General features: G+C 39.2%; 1 long non-coding RNA gene across 4 annotated transcripts in view; it reads left to right on the plus strand.

Annotated features, from left to right (window-relative positions):
• Nucleotides 1-16151, plus strand: part of LOC136874654 (uncharacterized) — a 103049-nt gene that overhangs the window by 43162 nt on the left and 43736 nt on the right. Inside the window, exon 1 of one of the 4 annotated variants that reach the window (XR_010860270.2) lies at nt 7473-7588. The exons of 2 other annotated variants lie outside the window; for them this stretch is intronic. This is a non-coding gene — a long non-coding RNA (uncharacterized lncRNA). Of the gene's footprint in view, nt 1-7472; nt 7593-16151 lie in introns of those variants that run through there. One more of the 4 variants, XR_010860268.2, reaches the window with a different exon arrangement.

Genomic DNA, 16151 nt, shown 5'->3' on the forward strand with positions numbered 1-16151 from the left:
CTTAGAGCCTGTTTATTGGTCTCTAGTTCAAACTTGACATGCTCTAGATAAAGTTGGAATTTTTCCAACACAAAAAGCACAGCAAATCCCTAAAGTTCATATATGGAATATTTCACCTCTTGAGGTGACAAGGTACGAGACTCATAGGCGATGGGACGCCTTCAGAGTTCAGATTCCTGTAGAAGAACTGCAGCAACAGCGGATGAAAATGCGTCGGTCTGCACTATGAACTTGCTGGAAAAATTCAGCATTGCCAAGATGGGCATTGCAGAGGGTTAATTTGAGATCCTCGCAAGCGGCTTATTGAGAAGGACCCCATTCGAATGACACCTTTCCTGCGAAGAAGATTCAGGGGTGCTGCCCGGTTAGCGAAGTTTGAAATAAATTTTCTGAAAATTTTCACCATACCGATGAACCTTCACCATCTTTGGGAGGCTTGAAATTATTAATAGCATGAGTTCTAGATTGATCTACCGAAAATCCATCAGAGGGTGGGAGGGGGGGCTATGTGCCCCAAGAAAGACATCGATGGTTTAGCAAAGGATACTTTTGATAGCTTATCCATCAAATCTGCTTTACAAAGGTTTTTGAGTGCTTCCTCTAGATGAGCTCGATGCTCTTCTAAAGTCTCTGAGGAAATAACAAAATCTAAATAATGGTAAAGAGATTCAAATTTAATGTCAGAGAAGACCTCTAGCAGTCTAGTGAGACTGGCAACAACCAATCCTTTCTTGCCTAATATTGTTATGTTCAAGTTATCCTCACCTGTGTATTGACCCCAGCTTTCCTAATTATTGTTCTTGTGCATTCCTCTTCTATGGTCCTTATCTGTCAGCATGGATATAGCAGGAAGAAATTAGTCACTACTCGTGTAGTAGCAAAAGCCAGTCTCACGGGTCTCGCGAAATTTGTACAAGAATTTCAAACTGATTCAAATAATCAGGCCATTGTAGTTCATTTGAACGAACTGCCTATTATTCGTGACAAATTTGAAACTGCTCAAATCTCGGCTAGAAATATTTGAGGATTTCCAACAGCATGCCGAAGACAGAGATCACTTTGAAACCATGTATTTCGACACAGAAGCAAAAATGAATAACTTCATCACATTGACTACTGAAGCTCCTGGCCCCACTAGTTCTCGTTTTAGTGACAGTCACACTTGTTTAAATAAAACTAAGAAGGCAATTAAGCTCCCTAACAGTACCAAAAAACTGCCAACCTTCAATGGTGATGTAACTGGATTTAGGCACTTTTAAGATACGTTCAGGAGTCTTACAGTTAACAATGAATCGGTGGACAACATTCAAAGATTTCATTACTTACTGAGTTCTCATTGGTATTCTCGGTCTAGCTTATGTATTATCTCATCTCTGTTTCCTTCTCTCACTATTTCTGGCTCTTTCAACATCCCTCACTTTCTTGATCTTATTTCGTTTTTTCATCACCTCTTTCACTCTGTCATTTCACCAGGACATTCTGTTATTCATTACTTTCCTGCACATACTTCTGCACACTTCTTCTGCACTACCAATGAAACTAGTTTTAAAATAATTCCATTCCACATCACTACAGCTGGACACTGACATTGGTAACTTGCTTTTGATCACTTGGCACTTCTGTTTAGTCCTCTTCCTTCAGCTTCCAGTCTTTAATCCTTGGTATTCTCTTCCTGGTCTCTGTCTTCTGCACTTGGATTCCTGTCAGGTCAGCCACCAGAAGCTTATGGTCACTATTAAGACATTCACTAGGAACAGCTTTCACATCTCGCATTTATTCTTCACACCTCAGGCAATCTGCTACAGACTTATAGCTGGCATCCCAGCTGAACCGTTTTATGTTATGACTTTATTTCTTCTGGAACCATGTATTTATCAGTAAGTTTTTCCTCAAGTACAAATCAAGTAGAAGCTCTCCTGTGTTCCTTGTTCCATATCTGAAAGGCCCCAAAATTCCTTCATATCCAGTAGTATTTACTCCTAGCTGGGCATTACAGTAACCCATTAGTATTTATAAGGTTCTCCTCATATATAATGACGTAGTTGTTAGAGGAAGTCAGATTTTACTTTTCACTGAAGCCTTACTGCACAATCGATTCTGGTAGTAGTGGTGGTGGTTATTGTTTTAGGAGGAATTACAACTGGGCAACCACCCTCTATTACCACTAATAAGAGAGAAAAGAGTGAAGGGATCCAACACTTCGAAATGAAGGTAGCCTAAACAAAAATAGATTTAAGATTTTTATGATCTCGTGGCTGATGATGGCCTACTATAAATAGGCCGAAACTAGTATCTTGATTAAAATAAATTTAAGTACTAATTTTGTATTGTATTGATTAGGTGGATTACCTCATTTGTCTACAATAATTAAGAGTAGCATTAGAAAAAATTTCCAAATTTTCGGCTGGAAAAACTTGGGGGAAAAAGGAAAAGAGCTGCTCAACTAAATGGTACGTTCTGAGCTGTCAGTGGAGAGATGGCATGGAATGACATTAATAAACGAACAAGTTTGAGTGGTGTTTTTAAAAAGTAGGAAAGATCACAGTATGAAGATAAAGTTGGAATTCAAGAGGACAAATTAGGGTGAATATTTGTTTATAGGAAGAGCAGTTAGAATTGTTCGACTCGTTGGCCAAATGGTCAGCGTACTGGCCTTCGGTTCAGAGGGTCCCGGGTTCGATTCCCGGCCGGGTCGGCGATTTTAACCTTCACTGGTTAATACCGATGGCCCAGGGGCTGGGTGTTTGTGCTGTTGTCAACACACCTGCAACTCTCACACCACACATAACACTATCCTCCAACACAATAACACGCAGTTACCTACACATGGCAGACGCCGCCCATCCTCATCGGAGGGTTTGCCTTACAAGGGCTGCACTCGGCTAGAAATAGCCACATGAAATTATTATTATTATTATTATTATTATTATTATTATTATTATTATTATTATTATTATTATTATTATTATTGCAGTTAGAATTTCCAAATTCTTTGCAATTGTTTAAGAAAAGAGTAGGTAAAAGAAATAGATAGGGAATCTGTCACCTGGGTGACTGTCCTAAATGCAGATCAGTGGTGATTGATTGATTTAGAACTAGAGTTGACCAAGGGAGGTCGGATAGGATAGATGAAAGTGAGGAGCCTGACAGAAGTAGGTGGAAGCACTGTTAGGACTCGGCTAAGAGCCCCGTGGTTGCCAACCTACGCTCCCAACTTAGGAGCTCCTGAGGTCCCTTACAGTTGCCCCTTATTGACATGCAGGGGATACCATGAGTTTAATCCTACTGCCCCCACCCACAGGGGGGAAATCTATTCTGGGTTGTGATCACGAGGCCCTTAGCTGAGTCTTGACATTGCTTTCACTAGTGTCAAGCTCTCACTTTTTCTATCCCATCCGACCTCCCCTGGTCAACACTTGCTCTTTTCCGATCGCGACGGCATTAGCGCATTCGAGGCCTAGGAAATTGTTCATATCACGCACTTTGTGGCCTTCATCTTTATTTGGCCGATACCTTCATTTTTCGAAGTGTTGGGCCCCTTTCATTTGTTTTCTTCTGATCAGTGTTAATAGAGGATGGTTGCCAAGTTGTACTTCCATTTAAAATGTACTATATAGCTGCATGGGTTATCAATAAACTAGTTAAGAGTAGCTAAGAACATCACTCTTGTTGCATATGTGCAGAGTACTTTCGTCTTAGAACGCAAAGAAATTACCACATGAATGGATAACAAGTTACCATACATAATTTAATGCACTCAACTCAAGAGGCATTCAGTGTTTGTCAACATACTGGGATAACCTTTTAGAAACACAGTATCGGTAATTTCTTCCTTAATAAAGAAAACGCTGAAGGTAATTTACTACAACTGTCTTTTAGTACTGTAAGTTCCGGTAATCATAATATGACACAGGTACTGTACAGATTTCTATGTTTCTGTCAATCAACGTGACCTCGATGATGTTGTGAGATGGACAGCAGGCAATGGTATGTTGATGAACGGGGTTAAAAGTCAGGTTGCGAGTTTCACAAATAGAAAAAGTCCTCTCAGTTTTGATGGGGTGAAAATTCCTGTTGGGGATCATTGTAAGTATCTAGGTGTTAATATAAGGAAAGATCTTCATTGGGGTAATCACATAAATGGGATTGTAAATAAAGGGTACAGATTTCTGCGCACATGGTTATGAGGGTGTTTAGGGATTGTAGTAAGGATGTAAAGGAGAGAGCATATAAATCTCTGGTAAGACCCCAACTAGAGTATGGTTCCAGTGTATCGGACCCTCACCAGGATTACCTGATTCAAGAATTGGAAAAAATCCAAAGAAAAGCAGCTCGATTTGTTCTGGGTGATTTCCGACAAAAGAGTAGCGTTACAAAAATGTTGCAAAGTTTGGGCTGGGAAGAATTGAGAGAAAGAAGAGCTGCTCGACTAAGTGGTATGTGATACAATTCCTTTAGTTTTGCCAATTGCCACCTTTTCAATATTTGTATTGTATTGAAAAGGTGGCAGTTGGCAAAACTAAAGGAATTGTATCACAAGTAGATCTTCAATACGGACAAGGAAACTGAAGTTTATAACCTGCAATAAGCGGTATGTTCCGAGCTGTCAGCGGAGAGATGGCGTGGAATGACATTAGTAGACGAATAAGTTTGAGTGGCGTTTATAAAAGTAGGAAAGATCACAATATGAAGATTAAGTTGGAATTCAAGAGGACAAACTGGGGCAAATATTCATTTATAGGAAGGGGAGTTAGGGATTGGAATAACTTACCAAGGGAGACGTTCAATAAATTTCCAATTTCTTTGAAATCATTTAGGAAAAGGCTAGGAAAACAACAGATAGGGAATCTGCCACCTGGGCGACTGCCCTAAATGCAGATCAGTATAGATTGATTGATTGATTGAGATGATATTAATAAGAAACACAGTTAGACCAGGTTGTAAAGAAGTGAAAGAGTAGGACATGAGCTTTTCTTTAGTTTCTTGTTTCTCAAAAAAAATCAGGCTCTGATAATTATCTTCCTATTCAAATAGCTGTGAATGTATTCATGTCATTTAAGTGTTGTACAGTTATATATATATATGAACAGTAGATGCTCAATTAAATTCTGTATGAAAAAATAGTTGGTATTTTGTTTTTATTTCATTGTGCGGTACTGAAATCCTCTAATTTCGAATACACTTGCCTTTGGTTTCGCTCGTTTAAAGATCCATTATGGCGGCTCCATAAGTAGCATTCGTGAGTTGACCTCCCTGGACAGACCTTGGCATCGCATTTCTCCTCTTAGCATTTCTCTTACATGATCCTTGCAAAGATCGGATCCTTGGGCATCGCAACCGTCCTGTCCACACTGTTTCGTCAAAACTAGCACCGGCAAATTATTTCATACTACTGTAATTTACTGCAGATTTTTCACTTTCTTAGTATAAACAATTATCTTCCATTTGAGACAAAAATTACAGTGAAATTTCGTGGATGCAATTCATTCACGTGCCGGCCCTGTGGTGTAGGGGTAGCGTGCCTGCCCCTTACCTGGAGGCCCCGGGTTCGATTCTCCACCAGGTCAGGGATTTTTACCTGGACCTGAGGGCTGGTTTTGAGGTCCACTCAGCCTCTGTGATTAGAATTGAAGAGCTATCTGCCGGTGAGATAGCGGGCCCGGTCTAGAAAGCCAAGAATAACGGCCGAGAGGATTCGTCGTGCTGACCACATGATATCTCTTAATCTGCAGGCCGTCGGGCTGAGCAGCGGTCGCTTGGTAGGCCAAGGCCCCTCAAGGGCTGTAGTGCCATTGGAGTGGGGTTGGGGGAGATTCGTTCACGTAACCCAATCGCACATTGAGCTGTTCTGGACTTATTACAGTGTGTTGCACAACATTGCACTGGATTATACATCATATATAAGGTAATAATAAATTATATATTATTAATTACGTGTTCTTACATTAAATAAGCTCATCAGCAGATGTTTCATGACATAACCTCACAAATAATACGATCGCAATTATACCAAACTAGCTGATGTACCCGTACTTCGCTACGGGATTCTCAGAAAGACTGCCTTTATTGTTTTCCTACCTGAAGTCAACTTAGGCCATTACAAAAACGTCAGTAGGAATTTAGCGATTAAAAGCAATGTTATCATAGAACAGGTTATCTGAACAAACGTGATCCACGAAATGTCGCCGCAGTGTTTGTTCCAAATGGAAGATAATTGCTTTTACTCAAATAAAGGCTAAAATCTGAGGTAAATTAAGAAATAATACGAAATATTTTATTTGTAGGGAATACATACTGTACTGCCTTACAACTACTATTTCTGTTGTTTCTGTCGTGTGTGATGTCTTTACTCACTGAAGTTCTTTGGTTTCGTTTTATTGATTTTTCTCATTCAATGTAATTTGAAGCGCTGCCACTTCATTTGTCACTTCACGGTAGTGCCGCAAAGGAAGAAAAAAGAAAATATGGCATCATTTCCTCAATTATATCGCGATATGCAAAAAATAATTGGCGATAAAAAGCTATGGCCTATGTACATTAGAAGAATTATGTGGACTAGCAAACTGAAATACTGAGAGATTACCGCTTACAGTTTTTTTTATTTTTTTTTTAATGGTTGTTCAATGGACTTTCTCACTGAATTTTTGAAAGGTTGTAGATGAGTCTAACGTGATAAAAAAAATTGCAAAATATGAATTTGGAAATGGTTGGATCCCTATGGGAATCAACATCTATATCATCTGATGGCCAAGCAGGCATCAATTTTTAGTGATGAGACAAAGTCTCTTAGTGCATTGGCACTGCCGGTGGCTTCAGTTAGCCTACGCAGTGGCCTCCACGGTATGCACTAGCCAGCGTATTGGTAGGTGTGCTAGGTACCAACTGATGAGCCCACCCTAGCACACGAGGGCGAAACGCTGGCAACCAAGAATGAGCTAGCTGGAAAATTTATAATGTCCAATAACGGACCATTTATATTGGTATTAGAAATGTGTGGAAGAAAAAAGGATGGATATTTTGAAGAAAAGAACATGCTATATCTCGTTACGGCGAGTTGTGGACTTGTGCCCTACCAGATCCATTAAATGATTTATTGGTTCGGGGATCATGCCCTTTTTCTTTCAACAAAAATATTTTTTTGGTACTTGCGATATTTCTCTGTAATGTGAAGCACCAAGTTGTTGAATGCGTCCTTAGTTGATTTTCCATACAGTTCCAGCCATATGAACTGGTCAATATTCTCTGGGAGCAGTTTGGATTCATTACTCCCATGCTTCTGACATATCGTTTCAGTCGCGACCAGTAGCCTTCTACTTGGTTGGTCCTTCGGCAAAAGCTTTAGGTCTTTAGCTTTCTATAACACGGTCATTTGCCTCGTTGAAGAATGCGATAACTTCCTGAAAGCTGCTGACCTCCATTTTGCTGTTTGAACTGCCCGCGCTAGACGTAGGACAAAGAGAATGAGAATTCAGATATAGTACTCCCATTCTTCGGTGCCAGCCCTGGACCTCAAAAAAGAAACAAAAGACGGCTAGCACTAGCAGCGGAATGCACATAATGGAATCGTGTTTACTGCTGTCTACAGCGCGTAAGTACGTATACATATTTCTGAGATTTCTCTAGTAACGACAGTATTTGTTAATTTACGTCAGATTTTAGACTTAATTTGAGTAAAAGCAATTATCTTCCATTTGGGACAAATATTATAGTAACATTTCGTTGATCAGATTCGTTCACATACGGTAACCCATATAAAATACTCGATCAAATGAAAAACAGCAAATTTTCTCACTTTTAACGAACAGTTCTACAGTGCCGATCTAACAGTCCAAAGTCCAGTGCTAGAATAACCAGGCTGCAGACAGCCGTGAAAACTCGTCTGCCATTGTTCCGTTATACATGCACACTGCTCATTCCAATCAGTGCCTCAGAGTAGGGATTGAATAGTTCGAATGCTATGATGAACCAGTTTGTTACGTACCAGTAGTATCATAAAATGTATGAACCATAGGAATGGCATGTTAAGAAAAGAAAGTAATCTTAACTGCCCAGCTACTTCTCGACAATATTCAGGCAGGCTGTTATACTTGGTACGACCGGGCGAGTTGGTTGTGCGGTTAGCAGCGCGCAGCTGAGAGCTTGTATTCAGGTCGTAGTGGGTTCGAACCTCACTGACAGGCCCCGATTTACAAATGGGCGGACTGGGCATTTGGCCATGGCGCCAGTTTCTGAGGGGCGGCGGCCGGCGGATCGAGTAATTATGGACTGCGTGAATTACGTCTTAAATTCATTACATTCAAATTACTTTTACATTCCACAAATTATTCCAGTTATTTTATTAGACTATATAAAACACTTTAAACTATTCTAACTTTAAAACCTGAATTTAATCTATATATTTACATTTTACAAAGAAAAAGTATCTTATTTCTAAAATTGTTTACAAACTATCAGACTGAACCAAAGGGTTTTTAAATAAAAATAAAAACAGCCTCATTCTTATTTGGCTGTTATCTTTATTTGCTTTGATAAGTTTAATTATGAGAACTGTGTTTGGATAATGTGCTGTTTTAAAACTCATAATCTTGAAAACTGTAATATTTAATTTGTAAACAATTATTTTTAGAGGAACAGGAAAACGAGCAGAGGGGCGGGCGGCTAAATATTGCTTGCCCAGGGTGCTAACTACTTGAAATCGGGGCCTGCTCACTGACGACAGCCCTGAAGATGGTTTTCTGTGGTCTCCCATTTTCACACAATGCAAATGCTGGGGCTGTACCGTAAGTTAAGGCCAGGGCGGCTTCCGTCCCACATCTAGCCCTTTCCTATCACATCATCGCCATAAGACTATCTGTGTCGGCGCGACGTAAAGCACATTTAAAAAAACCTGTACAGCTATCGGAGATGAGTGGCAACAGAGACACAACAAACAGTGGTCAATGTAATGTTATTGTTGATCAATATTATGAACTTTCTGTATTGTAGGTCTTCCCATTTAGTTTTCTTTCGTCTCTTTGATATTAGGGCATCTTATACAATTATTTATAGCGTTGACTGTAGTTCCTTATTCTCCAACTTTACATACCGATTTTTATTAAATTCTGTTCCCATTTTCTCGTGACCCGGTGCTGATATGGATGTAGCAACAAAAATCCAAATTCATTAATGATCTTTTATCATAGCCGGTACGGTAAAAATGTATAAGACATAACTGATCGGAAATTTAATACTATACGGTATAACTTTAGTTATGTAGTATTTGTCGATAGGAACTATAATAACACAAACATTTGAGAATTCAATTTTAGGACTTCCCCTAAACTACCATTTCACTCAGTGTGAATAAAATTATTTATGGCTCAGATTATAGCGACTTATTCCCGGACTTCGCATACCGATTTTCACTAAGATAGGACCACTAGTAATATATTTTATTTAATAGTAAAGATTCGCACAATGTGCAAAGAAAATAATTTTAGCTCTCATTTTCATCGAGGCAGAATTTAGTCAGTAACACCAATCTTTTCCTGCATGACATTGTGTGGTACCTTTCACAGCCCTTGCCACACAATTTGCAGAAGCACTGTGAATCGTTGGGTTCATGGTAGTTGGTTCTGCTGCATAACCGGTGGTGAAATCCATGAACAGCAAATCGCGTCATTACATGTCTAAGCTGATAACCAGGCTTTTTCCATTCGCTGTTTAACATAGCGTCTGTAGAGTAGAAATCCAGCCATATTTCTTCCCTTTTTCTCTGAAGGTCAATCAGCAAATTTTCGTATGCCGGTGTACAGGGTAGTTGCAGTTGTAGGCGGAGATCTTCTATGAAAAAGTTTCTCTTGCCAGCACATATACCAGGCGCGATCGGGTGTACTTTGATACACATAAAGCTTTTTTTTTTAAGAATTTGGCTTTCACTTTTTCTATATCTGCTAGATTGCTTTTGGTAAGATACTCCCAAATTAATGCCATACCATATATTATCACGGGGGTAATTTTCAATTTGAATATTGCCATTGCGGTTGCCAGCGAGATCTTTGAAAGGTTTTTTATATCAGTCATGGCTAAGGTTGCAGCTGTTGTTCTTTCTTGGACATGTATCGTGAAAACAGTACCATATGTCTGCAAGGTGATCCCTAGGTATTTAAAGTAAGAGACAATTGATTGTGGCTCGTTCTTGTATGTGATCTTGTCATTGGCTGCTGGTCTGCCTCCTTTCCTGAACGTCATTGTCACGGTTTTCTTTTCATTAAGTTGAAGTTCATTTCTGGTGGCCCACTTTTCCAGTTGGTCGAAGGCTTCTTGAAGTTTTGTTATCTCAGGTGACAGAAGAGCCATATCGTCAGCATAGATCAGTATTTTGACGTCCACTTTGATGTATTTGGTGATATCTGACGTGGCTATATTGAACAATAATGAGCTAAGTGGATCTCCTTGTAGCACGCCATTTTTCTGTTCTAGCGGTCTGGATCGGTCAACACTGTTGTCTATCTGTACCAGGTTATCCCCAAGAATATTCCTAATAATTCTTGTGATGTAATTTTCCCTTATGTACCCTACCAGCTTTCCTATTATTATGGTTCTGCTTATGAGGTCAAATGCCTTGGTATAGTCCACGAAAGTCACATGGAGCTTTCCTCTCGGATTCCTCAAGGCTTCCTCAATTTCGTCCACAAGACATTTCACAGCGTATAAAGTCGATTTTCCCTTGGTGAAATCGAACTGCTCTTCAGGGATGAATTCCTCTATCATTTTGTATAGGCGGTTATTCAGGAGACTCGTTAGGATTTTGAAGGCTGTACATTCTAATGCTATGCCCCTGTATGCATTCGGATCTTCAATATCTCCTTTACCTTTATACACCAGCTTCAGTGTGGCTTGCCGCCAGATTTTTGGCACTGTACCTTGTTTCAGGCATTCGTTAAAGATGTCCTTCCACAAGTCTAAAAAGTATGGTGCCGTGCTTTTTATATGTTCATAGTAAATTCCATCTGGTCCACATGCTTTATTGTTCTGAGTGTTCTCAATTGCTTTATCTATTTCTGTTCGAGTGAAAGGTTCAAAATGCATTTCCATATCATTTATCGCTTTTGGCCGTGTTTCACGTGCTTGAAGGACTTTTTTAAAATGGTCTTCCCATTCATTCATTGGTATATCTTTCGGGAAATGAGGCTGTTTTGTGTTAAGTACCTTGTACCACTTCTCTGTTGCTTCTTCTATCATCTTCTGTTCACGTTTTTTGAATTCTTCTTTTGCCCTTTTCACGTTTTCTCTGTATTGTTTCCTGCCATCGTTGTAATGCTGTAAATGAATAGCATTGGGTTGTTTTATAGCTCTATGTAGCGCTACCATTTCTCTCAGCGTGATTAAGATAATTTATGGCCTAGATTTTAGCGACTTCTTCCCGGACTTTACATACCAATTTTCATTAAATTCTTTTGAGCCGTTTTCTTGTGATGCGTGTACAGACGAATTACGGAAAATTAAAAAGTGCATTTCCTAGTTACTATGGACATGACCAATACAGAAATACTATTCTTTTTAAATTCTAAGCAATGTACAGACAAAACTCTTATTTTATATATATAGATAGTCTGGACATAACTACGGTAATAATAATAATAATAATAATAATAATAATAGATGTAGACAACTTCATAGCCACACCTCACAAGTCATAATAATAGATATTTCCATTATTTACCCATGGGTTAGAGAATTTTTCACTAAGCATTATGATGGACAACATTGCATTATTCTTATAACCTGTATCTGGTACCAGTTGGAAGGCAACAGAAGTCAGGATGTACGTCCAGGGAAGTATGGATTCAACACTAATATAGTTGTTTTTAGTTATAATTATATTTCGCCCCCTTCTCTAGTGTTTCCTGGGATGTCTTGCCCCCACAGTATATTTTTTTCCAGATAGTAGGTAATATTTTTTACCAAGGTTAGTTGACACCTGTGCTGGAACATAAACATCCATAATCTGTCATTTTGACATTTTCATTTCTTCACCCTATCTCACGCCCCTGCTGACTGAGGCTCAGCTTGGACTTAAACGACATTTGGAGCATCACTGTTCATTTCAGCGATGCCGAAAAATATGGATTAGACATTATTTTTGATTATTTTTATATTCCACACCCCTAAGGGTACTAGGAGTGCCAATGTTCCCACGCGGTTAGTCTCTTGTTAGTCATAAGTGTACCAAGTTTGATTCAGGTCGTCCCAGTAGTCCTGAAAACTGTGGATTTGGCACCATTATTGGTCATTTTTATTTATATTTGAATTTCACCACTTCCCCTAAAGTTTCTAGGGGTGTGTTGTCCCCACCGTATTTTTTTACACATAGTAATATTTGCGCCAAATTTAGGTGACAGCTTTGCTGGAATATACACAAATATATCCATGATCTCAGTCATTTTGGTCTTTTTATTTTTTATAAGCCATGAATGTCTCGGTGCAAGCCAAATTAAGGTGAAACCGCGAATAGACCATTAAATCAGTTATGGTTCCTTAGATCATACCACTTGACTTCGTTAACTGTGGTAATTCTAGAGCTAATGCATGCAAACAGACTCCCAACCAAAAGTGGAAGGGACGCTTTTATTAGATCAAAATCAGTTGGTCGGCTCGTCCGGTCCGTTTGCCTTGGTGACTCTGAATAACTTTGGGCTGATCGCATAGTCCTCGTACTGGTGACGCATCTTTTAAATGTCTGCCTTAGGGTACGTTTATGCTCCAGCTTCGTTCTGGCACATCGCCAAGCCTTGCTGCTTGATGTTAGGCGATGATGAAACAAACCAATGGATCTCAATCGGTGTTTTTACCCTGGAGCTCGGCTTATCGCTACACTCAAACATGTTTGTTTTTGAGCCTGGCACATCACTGGCTATCATGTAACATGGACTGTGATTGGTTCTTTCAAGGTCACCCGCTCTCCCAATCTTTCTCTCTTCACACTCTGTACAGATGTTCTGTGATCACTTGCTATCTAAAACTGTCTTCGAACGAAATGTGACTTGGAACCAGAGGCATGCAGATCATCATATTGTCTCAGAGGTTCAAGTGGGATAAATGGAGTTACGAGATGATGAGCGGCCAGTAGACCTTGTTCTCAGTTTTGAGGGATAGTGGCCTGTTGACTGTCTTTGTATATGTTTAATTTGAATTAAATATGTCACTTTACTTCTATGTCAGTGCCTTATTCAATTTTATTACATTTTACTCTTTTTTAATTTTAGAGGAAAATAAGGCATTACAAATTAGATCCACTTTTTATTTTAAATTCATAATAATTTTCCTCATACTTATCATTTTTCTAATTTTAGTCAGTGGGTTAATGATAACTTATAATCTATTTCATGTCATCTTGTAACATCAGGGCCGATGACTTAGATGTTAGCCTGCCTTAAACTACAAGCATCATCAAAGTATGGAATGAATTGGCAAAAGAATGTGGAACAGTTTTGTCAACTTTGTATTTTTATTTTTTTATTCTTGATATTTAGGAGATTTCTGTCATTACATGCAAGTAGGCCTAATTTATATGAAGTACCTCGTTTTTCATGGAAAGTACGACAGTTATTTTTTCAAACCGTAAATACATTTTGTTTAGGAGACCTAACTAAAGTCAAAATGAGATACTCCATAACCCCTCATTTTACATTGTTCAAAAGTACACTATTAAATTACGAAATGAAGCATTTGTAACTTCAGTCTATTGCCACAGTAGAAAAGCACTGAAAAATCCAGGCGAGTTATTTTACATTTTTATTACACATTCAACACACCAAATTATTATAAGATACACTAGTCAACAAAACTGTGACTTGCTCATTAAAAAACCTCTGAATTTATACCACAGTTCAAAAGCTTCAGCTGGAGCTGTGTTGTTACCCCTTGACGGGGCATTGGTATTAGTGTTATTTATTTACCACATTTCTGTACGGAAATATGGAAGGTCTAGAGAAAAAGGGTGAGCCCTCATGTACGTACATATAATATGCCCCCTAACACTTGGAAGTACGTCTTCATAGTTTGTGTTCAGCCCCTCTCTATCTATAATCACATTACGCAAAATAGAGCCTTAACTATCAGTTCCACTGTTTTGAATTTTGACTACAACTGAGAGTTGACAGCAGCTTGAGCAACGGTACTGCTGCAGGGTAAAAGCTCCATGGCGAGCAGCCTGGCTATGGTCAGCAGCGAGGTGCTAGGGTGAGCATCCCTCTGCCAGCAGCGAAGCTGCAGCATAAACGTACCTTTATCATCTGTCGATGGTAGGTTCTGCGCCTAACATGGTTGTAACGGATAACGGGAAATCAGTGTTCGATTCCAGAGAGGGAACCTGAGAAACGGCTACCATATCAAAGAAAGGGTGGATTCGACGCTATTTCCATATTTTATACCTGATGGCTCCTCTCCCGTGCAAGGGTGCTACTGGTGTCTAATCTCCACGCGGTTAGTCTCTGGATAGTAAGTCACATGTACAAAGTTTGGTATAAATTGCTCCAGTCATTTTTTTTGGTGTATATTTCACTCCCTGCCTTGGAGGGTGAAAGGGTCTAGCTGTGTCTTGTCCCAACAGCATTTTTCACAAATAGTAAGTAATATTTGTACCAAATTTATTTGTCAGCTATGCTGGAAAATACAAACATACATCCATAGTCTCGGTCATTTTTGTCATTTTATTTTTTTTTTCACTTTTTCCCACCCCTATGTCAAACGAAGCTGTACTTGGACTTAAAAAATCCAGAGTGTCACTGTTCATCTCAGTGACCCGTAAAATTTTGGATTCGACACTATTTCAGTTTATTTTATATCTTACTCTCTCCTAACCCCCTCCACAAAGGGGGCTGAACTTGGACTTTAAAAAAATTTCAAAGTGTCGCTATTCATCTCAGCGACTGCAATAACTATGGATTCGACACTATTTTCAAGTACTTTTATATTTCACTCACCCCTGCTCCAAAAGGGGAACTAGGATGTAAACAAATCCAGAATGTCACTGTTCATCTCAGCAACCGTGAAAGTTATGGATTCAACACTATTTTCTATTATTTTTATATCCCCCCCTCAACCCCCACCCATAAGGGATAAAAAATTCATAGTGTCATGAAAGTACCTCTCGATCACGGCATGTTGGATTGCTACTTCCAAATAACAGGCATAAGAATTAACTTTCTATCAAGAAAGGTACCTTTATAAACATGCGGCGTGTTCCCATCCACCTATGTACATATATATATTACGTGACTATCATGATATAGTGTAAGCTGCTGTTGCCTAGCGACAAGCAGGCATCAATTTTTAGTAAAGAGACAAGGTCTCTCATAGTGCATTGGCACTGCCGGTGGCTTCAAGTAGCCTACGCAGTGGCCTTCACGGTATGCACTAGCCAGCGTCTTGGTAGGTGTGCTAGGTACCAACTGATGAGCCCAACCTAGCACACGAGGGCGAAACACTGGCAACCAGGAATCAGTTAGCTGGAAAATTTATAATGTCCAATAACAGACCATTTATAATCTATAAGAAGTCGATCCAATCTTGGTGCAGCTTTGCATTTTAATAAAATTACTCATAAAACTACCTATCCGATTTCATTCAAACCACTTCATAAACCCTCTCAGAAGTAATAAGAACAAATTGTGAAATTTTCAGCAAAATCGGTCCAGTAGTTTGTGGGTCTGTTAATCTCAAATGTACCAACATCTAATTATATATACTCCAGAACTTATGGAGCACTTTAATTAAAAACCATAACTATTTGTTTAATATAATAATAAACTTCAGTATTTCATGGGGATCAAGATCATGGGCACGAGTGAAATGCGATGGCCGGGATCAGATTATTGTAACATTGATGAACACAGAGTTTATTATTCCGGAACATCTGATGGACAGTTCCAGCTTGGTGTGGAGTTTATAGTATCTAAATCAGTTGCAGTGTGTGTTACTAATTTTGTTCCAATCTCAGAGACTCATGTTAGTTCAAATAAATGCCAGACCTGCACAAGTGAATGTCATCCAGGTGTATGCTCCAACTACAGATGAGTGACGAAGTAGCAGAACTATACTCCCAGATTGGAGATGTCTTGAAAAATTATCAAAACATGGTCTCAGTCATAATGGGGATTTCAACGCAA

The sequence above is a fragment of the Anabrus simplex genome, chromosome 5 (assembly GCF_040414725.1).
Source record: "Anabrus simplex isolate iqAnaSimp1 chromosome 5, ASM4041472v1, whole genome shotgun sequence".
Taxonomy (NCBI): Eukaryota; Metazoa; Arthropoda; class Insecta; order Orthoptera; family Tettigoniidae; genus Anabrus; species Anabrus simplex.